Here is a 9,361-nt window from a genome sequence, read left to right as displayed (position 1 = left end):
TTAAAAAGGTGAAAGATTATGTCAGGTAATCAGCCAGTGGTGTGCATAAAATATGCATAAACACTGTATGGTTTGTTGACTAAGTGTAATACATTTAAAAAAATATGTTTTTGTGTTATCAAATAAATCATGTTTTAATATTTTCAAAGTATTGAACAATAGCTATACACATGATCATACAGTAAAAACAGGGCATGGTATTATAGTCCCAGAATACACTGAGAATTTTACAGGTACTAGTACACAAAAAGAGAGAGCCCAGAGTATCATGGTTGAAGATGGGACAGGTTTAGTGTAGCAACTCAAGTCCACTATCGCCTGGTCTTGGACTTACTTCTGGACAGTCTGGTTCTTTGTGATGCTTATTTGGTTTACATTTTAAGAGTGCCATTGAGATACAGCGACAATCTGACCAAAGGTGAGATTATTCTTGCATGAACGTGCTATTTTAATGACTTTAAAGTTGTATGTAACGTTACTTGCTTGTTAACTAGTTTGTGCATGCTAGCAGACTGGCAGACACGTCTGCAGTCTCGCTAGACAGACATGGCTATATCACAGAACAAGGAGAAAATTAAATATATTTGGCTATATATGTACATTTCTTCTCTAGCTTGTTAGGCTAGCTAGTTTTAATAATTTAGTAAGAAAGTGCAACTAATAGTGTTTTAACTGGCTTTCAAATAACACATGTCAAGGTAAGGCAATTCAACCTGTTCGTTTTTTTGTATATTGACTGAGTGTGGACACTAACCACACTTTCAAAGTTTCCATATTGTGGTGTTAACTTTGCTAGCTAGTCAGCTAGTTTAGCTAACTAGCAAAGCCATGTTCCAAATGCAATGGTCTTTCTTTACTAAGTTCGCTAACTAGCTTCTACATTTATGGAGACAGATTGTATGGTAATTCATTGTTGCTTTGTAATTTTCCTAAACCCAGTTAGTAAAGCCACTAGTACAGGACTAAACAGAGAAGTAATATCTCATATTTGGAACAGTAACTGTGTTTTTATATAGTGTTTGTAGCTAGCTGTCCTAAAGTAATAAAATAAGGGCATACAATTGAAAGATGTCTGAGTGTGGGTAGCTGGCTCGTTATATGATTATGAAATGCTTAGTGTTTACTCACATATGTAACTGGTGACATGGCTAATGTATTTTTTTGGATGCCATTTATGATTTCAGTAAAGACTCAACAACCACTTGGTAGAAGGTCAGAATAAGTCATTGTTGGTTTGAGTGATAGCCATCTTAGTCATATGATTTCAATTGTTAATGTCAACGTTGGCATTTGATTGTGGTTCCTTGGGAACAGCTGCTTGTCTCTCTTCTGTGGGAGTGTGGTGAGGAATAGATGGAAGAATGCTCTTTCAGTAGGCCAGCTGGCTGGCTGAGGAGTGGAGATTATTAGTCACATGTACAGGGACGAATATGTAATTGCAGGGTACAGTGAACATCTTATGCTCTGGGATCCAACAGTGCAGGGCAAATGAAAAAGTAATAGATAAAAGAAGTGAATGCGTTTATTATAATAAACGGTGGGGGAGAAGGGAATGAAAGAAGTAAAAAAAGAGAAGTGAAATCTACACCTACCCGGGACACCGGCTATGTAAAATTAACTTCCCCAATGCGTGACGTATTTAAAGGGCAACTGGTCGTTCAGAACCGTACTGTTTCCGTTCAATTGCATTGGTTTTTTTTCCGTACGGAACGCAGCCCAGTTGTTAGCCAATGTCATCAAACGGTTCTCATGAGCTGTGACAGGCTGCTATATAGCCGTAAGCAGCACATTTTCGACCAACCTTTACATGGAGGTGCTTTAGTAGTTCTCGATTTGGAAGTCCTCGAGTCGTCTAAGCTCTGATGGCTAGTTGCAGGGGGAATGTTTGAATTTAGAAAATACTCTAGAAAAAAAAAAATTGCTCTATGAAGTAATCTAACATCATAGAGTATCTTTGTCTTCTCTCATTAATCAAGACAGGTGACGCTTGGTTTGAGTCATGCACATGACATGCAGCACTTTGGGGTGGACAACCACCTGTTTCGATCGATGAGATGCCAGAATCTCACAGTATCCCTTTAAAGCAAGTGTGTGTCAGTCATTCCATGGAGGGCTGGGTTTCTGCGGGGTTTCGCTCCTCTCTTGTACTTGATGAATTAAGGTCACTAATTAGTAAATAATTCCCCTCAACTTGTCTAGGACTTAATTGAATGGAAAAACCCAAAAACCTGCAGACACTAGGCCCTCCGTGGAATGAGTTTGACTACCCTGCTTTAAAGGGACTAGGGCCGAGCTGAGGGTGTGTTAACGTATGGGTGGCAGCAGTGCCTCAATGCATAGGCCAACTTGTTTGCATTGCAACCCATCCAAAGCAATGTTAATGACCCAGTTGTCGAGTGACCTTTTACATGAAAACAAATAACATGTACAGTGTAGTAGCACTCAGTACATTAGCCTATTTTCTTTTTCTTCTCTGTAAATCCAATATGTGGCCCAAACATTAGCTTATGTTAATAATGGGACCTTTCTATCTTGGATAGCAGTATAGGCTGCTGATGCGAGGATGGCTCATAAATGTCTGGAACAGAGCAAATGGAATGGCATCAAACACATGTGTTTGATACCATTCCACTTATTTCGCTCCAGCCATTACCATGAGCCCGTCCTCCCCAATTAAGACACCACCAACCTCCTGTGTTGGATAGAAGCTAGTCCTACATATGGCTGTCTTCTTCTTGAGCTGTGGCTCATCAACATCCTCTCTTGTTCTTATATCGCTCCTTTTTAGTTCCTCTTCCCCGTCAACCTTGTCTATGGTATGTTCCTCATATTATCTATGGCAGGGGTATTCAACTCTTATCCTACGAGGTCCAGTACTTGCTGTTTTTTTTCTACCTGATAATTAATTACACCCAGTGTCCCAGGTCTAAATGATTGCCTGATTAGAGGTGAACAATGAAAGAAAAGCAGGGGAACTGGCTTCGAGGTCCAGAGTTGAGTTTGAGGGATCTATGTTATTACTATTACATAACAGTTCTCAACTTTTTGAGTTCTCCTTTCCCCCCCTCTATATGCAAAACATGTCTCTGGGCATTTCCCAGGGAGCAAGATGTCAGTGATACGCGGCAGTGGACCATGGAAGACTAGTGCAATTGAGTGGATATGAAGGGAGTTCAGTTCAAGCCATGAGTGGATGAGAATATAATGCTTGACTCAACAATGCATGATGTGGTGTCTGACTGGCTGTGAAGAAAAGTGTAGAAACATCACTGTCCTCTTCAATGGGGCAATCTGCATTTTCCAACAATGGCAAAGGTCAACCCGCCACTGATTTGGTAAACAGCTGGAGATGACCATCCATGATATCCCATATGTGTGTGTATATAAAAACATATTTTGAATGTAAATCAATCAGCCTGAAAAAAAAATGCATGTTAAAACTATCATTTGGATATCATGGATGGTCAGTCCTTGTATCTGACGCCGACACGACCAAGACACTCAATATGTGGTCTCGAGACAGGACCTGAGACTGGTCTCGAGTACTACAACGCTGCAATCAGGGTTTAGTCCTGGACAGAGCACTATTACAGCAACCACTTTAGTTGTTAATGATCTTGTCAATTCTTTAGACATTCAAATGAATGTTTTTCTTTGTTTGTGGACCTGTCAAAAGCTTTTGATACTGTTGATCATGCTGTTTTATTGAATAACTTGTCCTCAATAGGCCTGAGCTCTGACGCTTGTTCTTGGTTTCATGATTATCTTAGTGACAGAACTCGGGTCCATAAAGGTGTACCATGGGTAGGGCTGTTGCGGTGACCGTGTTACCGCCACACCGGCTGTCACAAGTCATGAAGGCAGTCAAATTCCACGTTACCGTTTAGTCACGGTAATTAGCCTTCTCCAAGCTCTGATGCTGATGGTCATTAGTAGCCTACCAAACTGCTAACTGCCTGGCACTCACCACTCTATTGTCTCTCTAATCCAGGCCTAGGTATTTTCATTATTAAACATGCAATGAACTACACGGAGGGAAAAGTACACTGTGCATTCAGCAACACGGACAGAACTCTTGTTAACGGGTATGAACAAAAACACAAGAAAGAGAGAGAGGTCAACATTACATTTAAACTATTCAATCAGTGTGAGGAGTGAAGTCTCTGATGGGCATTGACTAGAGCAGTAAAGTCAGGTATAGTTTCTGATGTCGCTATGCGCAGGATTGCTGAGAGATGAGTCATTTTGAGATAATCTGTGCCTTGACTTGTTATATTTCATCACTGAAAAAGTCTGTACTGTTTGGGTCAACTTATGTATGCGAACAAACATCTTCTGAGCACGACTCCTAATCTTTGGAAAGTTTTGTTCATCAAGAGATGCATAGAACCTCGTCAGTGACATTGTTTTGAATAGTTCTCCAATCACTGCATCAGACTGAAGATCGATAAGCTCAAGTTGCAGGTCAGTGGGAGCGTGATTCACATTGAAGGTGAAAGGAGAGGAAACCAACAGCATGTCATTTTCCAACACTTTGAAATCCTCAAAATGACGAGAACTCACCGTTCAAAGCACGCAGCAGCGATGTATACTTCTCCTGCGGGTCATCTGATAAGGAACAGACTAGTAGTGTCGGAAGGTGGGCGAGATTGTTGGCTTCTACTTGGCGGCTCAGGAAGAGTAATTGTCCCTTGAAGACTTTGACAAGGCTGAACATCAGGCCAAAACCTGAGAAGATTCCATGCAGGAAGTGCCCTGTCTGACAATTTGTTGTCCTTCTGTTGCATCTCTATCGACATTACAGCATCTGTGCTGTAACGTGACACTTTCTAAGGCTTCCATTGGCTCTCTAAAGCCGCCAGAAAGTGGAATGGGGTGTCTGCTGTCTCTGGGCAAAGTATAGGAGCAGAGTTTGTAAGTGGTCAACCTGGGGACAATGAGACTGGAGATGCGCGTTCACGAGACTTCAAAAAATGTTTTTTTTCAGTCTTTGAATGAATACAACGTTGCCCAGTTGGAATATTATCGCTATTTTACGAGAAAAATAGCATAAAAATGTATTTTAAACAGCATTCGACATGCTTCTAAGTACGGTAATGGAATATTTTGTCATTTTTTGTCACGAAATGCGCTCGCGCGTTACCCTTCGGATAGTGACCTGAACGCACGAACAAAACGGAGGTATTTAGATATAACTATGGATTATTTGGAACCAAAACAACATTTGTTGTTGAAGTAGAAGTCCTGGGAGTGCATTCTGACGAAGAACAGCAAAGGTAATCCAATTTTTCTAATAGTAATTCTGAGTTTAGGTGACCCCGAAGTTGGCGGATGTCAAAATAGCTAGCCATGATGGCCGAGCTATGTACTCAGAATATTGCAAAATGTGCTTTCGCCGAAAAGCTATTTTAAAATCGGACATAGCGATTGCATAAAGGAGTTCTGTATCTATAATTCTTAAAATAATTGTTATGTATTTTGTCAACGTTTATCATGAGTAATTTAGTAAATTCACCGGAAGTTTTCGGTGGGTATGCTAGTTCTGAACATCACATGCTAATGTAAAAGGCTGGTTTTTCATATAAATATGAACTTGATTGAACAAAACGTGCATGTATTGTATAACAATGTCCTAGGAGTGTCATCTGATGAAGATCATCAAAGGTTAGTGCTGCATTTAGCTGTGGTTTGGGTTTATGTGACATATATGCTTGCTTAGAAAACGGCTGTGTGATTATTTGTGTCTATGTACTCTCCTAACATAATCTAATGTTTTGCTTTCGCTGTAAAGCTTTGACGTCAAAAGCTCTGACGAAGGCCGTTAGGCCGATACGTAAGCTTATTAAATATCAGTGATACTATCAAGAACAGTGTGCGCTTTCCTTTTTTTCCTTCATCCTGTTTCAACTGTTGCCATGCAACAAGATTGCTCAGATGTGCGAGTGCCTTTTGAATCTTGTAATTAAGTGTATAGATGACATGTATTTTTTTCATGCTGCCCCTGTTTCGATACAGGTGGATGATAATGCTCTATTCAAAAATTTCACACAAATTGGCTGCTTTTCCTTCACTCTGCAGTCCAATTCATCCCAAACCATCTCAATTGGACTGAGGTCAGGTGATTGTGGAGGCCAGGTCATCTGATGCAGCACTCATCACTCTCCTTGGTCAAATAGCCCTTACACAGCCTGGAGGTGTGTTTTGGGTCATTGTCCTGTTGAAAAACAAATGACAGTCCCACTAAGCGCAAACCAGATGGGATGGCGTATCGCTGCAGAATGCTGTGGTAGCCAAGCTAGTTAAGAGCGTCTTGAATTCTAAATAAATCACAGACAGTGTCACCAGAAAAGCACCATCACACCTCCTCCTCCATGCTTCACAGTGGGAACCACACATGCAGAGATCATCTGTTCACCTACTCTGCGTCTCACAAAGACACAGCGGTTGGAACCAAAAATCTCAAATTTGGACTCATCAGACCAAAGGACAGATTTCTACCAGTCTAATGTCCATTGCTTGTTTCTTTTTCTTATTGGTGTCCTTTAGTAGTAGTTTCTTTTGCAGCATTTCGACCATGAAGGCCTGATTCACGCAGTCTCTTCTGAACAGATGATGTTGAGATGTGTCTGTTAGTTGATCTCTGAAGCATTTATTTGGGCTGCAATCTGAGGTGCAGTTAACTCTAATGAACATATCCTCTGCAGCAGAGGTAACTCTGGGTCTTCCTTTCCTGTGGCGGTCCTCATGAGAGCCAGTTTCATCATAGCGCTTGATGGTTTTTGCGACTGCACTTGAAGAAACTTTCAAAGTTCTTGACATTTTCTGGATTGACTGACCTTCATGTCTTAAAGTAACGATGGACTGTTGTTTCTCTTTGCTTATTTGAGCTGTTCTTGCCATAATATGGACTTGATATTTTACCAAATAGGGCTATCTTCTGTATACCACCCCTACCTTGTCGCAACACAAATGATTGGCTCAAACGCTATAAGAAGGAAATTCCACAAATTAACTTTTAACAAGACACACCTGTAAATTGAAATGTATTCTAGGTGATTACCTCGTGAAGCTGGTTTAGAGAAAGCCAAGAGTGCAAAGCTGTCTTCAAGGCAAAGGGTGGCTACTTTGAAGAATCTCAAATATAAAATATATATTGATTTGTTTAACACTCTTTTTTGGGGGGTTACTACATGATTCCATATGTGTTATTTCTTAGTTTTGATGTCTTCACTATTATTCTACAATGTAGAAAATAGTAAAATAAAGATAAACCCGTGAATGAGTATGTGTTTCCAAACTTTTGACTCATACTGTATGTATGTATTGCCACCAATGCTCCTTATAGGACTCATCACTGCATTCTATACTCTGTAAACTGATCATCTCTGTATACCTGTCGCAAGACCCACTGGTTGATGTTTATTTATAAAACCCTTAGGCTTCACTCCCCCCTATCTGAGATATCTACTGCAGCCCCCATCCTCCACATACAACACCCGTTCTGCCAGTCACATTCTGTTAAAGGTCCCCAAAGCACACACATCACTGGGTCGCTCGTCTTTTCAGTTGGCTGCAGCAAGCGACTGGAACGAACTGCAACAAACACTCAAACTGGACAGTTTTATCTCCATCTCTTCATTCAAAGACTCAATCATGGACACTTACTGACAGTTGTGGCTGCCTTGCGTGATGTATTGTTGTCTCAGCCTTCCCGCCCTTTGTGCTGTTGTCTGTGCCCAATAATGTTTGTACCCTGTTTTGTGCTGCTACCATGTTGTGTTGCTACCATGCTGTGTTGTCATGTGTTGCTGCCATGTTATGTTGTTGTCTTAGGTCTCTCTTTATGTAGTGTTGTCGCTCTTGTCGTGATGTGTGTTTTGTCCTATATTTTATTTTTAATCCCAGTCCCCGTCCCCGCAGGAGGCCTTGTGGTAGGGCGTCATTGTAAATAAGAATTTGTTCTTAACTGACTTGCCTAGTTAAATAAAATAAAAAAATGTTTGTGTTTTTAATGTATTATACAGGGTGCATTTGGAAGAGACCTAGGTGTCAATGTCTTCCCTGTCAAAATAAAGGTAAAAAATTATAATACAAGTCTAAAAAAGACAATTTCAGATTGCCCCTTTTAAAGACAGTTTCCCTTTTAACCAGTTCCTCCTCCCTCCCTTACCGTGACTCATGGCAGAGGAGAAAGAAGCTCTTTGTCGAGAGCACAGAGGTGAGAGTACAGACCTAAGGGTTCTTAACAGGGAACCCTGACATGCATATAGCTCGTCATGCCTCTAGCTTGCACTACTTTTGACCTGTGCACATAGGCCTTTATAGAAAATAGGGTGCAATTTGGAGCAGAGCCCTAGACTACAGCTCTCTGCTGATGTAAGTCAAGTAAACCTGGCTTCAAAACCTTCAAAAATGTAGAATGTAAACCTTCAAAGTGTTGGAAAGCAGAATAGAGAAGGGTTTAAGAAGTTTTATCCTTAGCGAGCAGGAGGATTTGAAGTACATTTGGAGCAGTGGGGAAATGGTAAGTCCTTCATGGCAATGGCACTCACAGATGAGTCACACTCTTCTATAGGAAGATCCTTCTTTGGCAGCAATAACCTCAACCAAACGTTTTCTGTAGTTGTGGATCAGACCTACACAACAGTCAGGAGGAATTTTGGATGATTCCTCTTTACAAAACTGTTTCAGTTCAGCAATATTCTTGGGATGTCTGGTGTGAACTGCTCTCTTGAGGTCATGCCACAGCATCTCAATCGGGTTGAGGTCAGGACTCTGACTGGGCCACTCCAGAAGGCGTATGTTCTTCTGTTGAAGCCATTCTGTTGTTGATTTACTTTTGTTTTGGGTCGTTGTCCTGTTGCATCGCCCAACTTCTGTTGAGCTTCAATTGGCAGACAGCTTAACATTCTCCTGCAAAATCTCTTGATAAACTTGGGAATTCATTTTTCCATTGATGATAGCAAGCTGTCTAGGCACTGAGGCAGCAAAGCAGCCCAAACCATGATGCTCCCTCCACCATACTTTACAGTTGGGATGAGGTTTTGATGTTGGTGTGCTGTGGCTTTTTTTTAGGCTAATTGACATCATTTGAGTCAATTGGAGGTGTACCTGTGTACCTTCCAAACGCCTGAAGGTACCACGTTCATCTGTACAAACAATAGTACGCAAGTATAAACACCATGGGACCACGCAGCCGTCATATCGTTCAGGAAGGAGACGCGTTCTGTCTCCTAGAGATGAACGTACTTTGATGCGAAAAGTGCAAATCAATCCCATAACAACAGCAAAGGACCTTGTGAAGATGCTGGAGGAAACAGGTACAAAAGTATCTATATCCACAGTAAAACGAGTCCTATAT

General features: G+C 41.0%; 1 protein-coding gene across 3 annotated transcripts in view; it reads left to right on the top strand.

The window, feature by feature from the left end:
• The first annotated feature begins 244 nt into the window (after positions 1 to 244).
• LOC106561549 (suppressor of tumorigenicity 7 protein homolog) overlaps positions 245 to 9,361 on the top strand; it is a 70,624-nt gene continuing 61,507 nt past the window's right edge. Inside the window, exon 1 of one of the 3 annotated variants that reach the window (XM_014125636.2) lies at positions 245 to 418. The gene's annotated coding sequence lies outside the window, so the exon portion shown is untranslated. Of the gene's footprint in view, positions 419 to 522; positions 699 to 9,361 lie in introns of those variants that run through there. The other 2 variants (XM_014125635.2, XM_014125638.2) reach the window with 2 other exon arrangements.

This window comes from Salmo salar, chromosome ssa10 (assembly GCF_905237065.1).
Source record: "Salmo salar chromosome ssa10, Ssal_v3.1, whole genome shotgun sequence".
NCBI lineage: Eukaryota > Metazoa > Chordata > Actinopteri > Salmoniformes > Salmonidae > Salmo > Salmo salar.
This window is presented reverse-complemented; position numbering and strand designations above follow the sequence as displayed.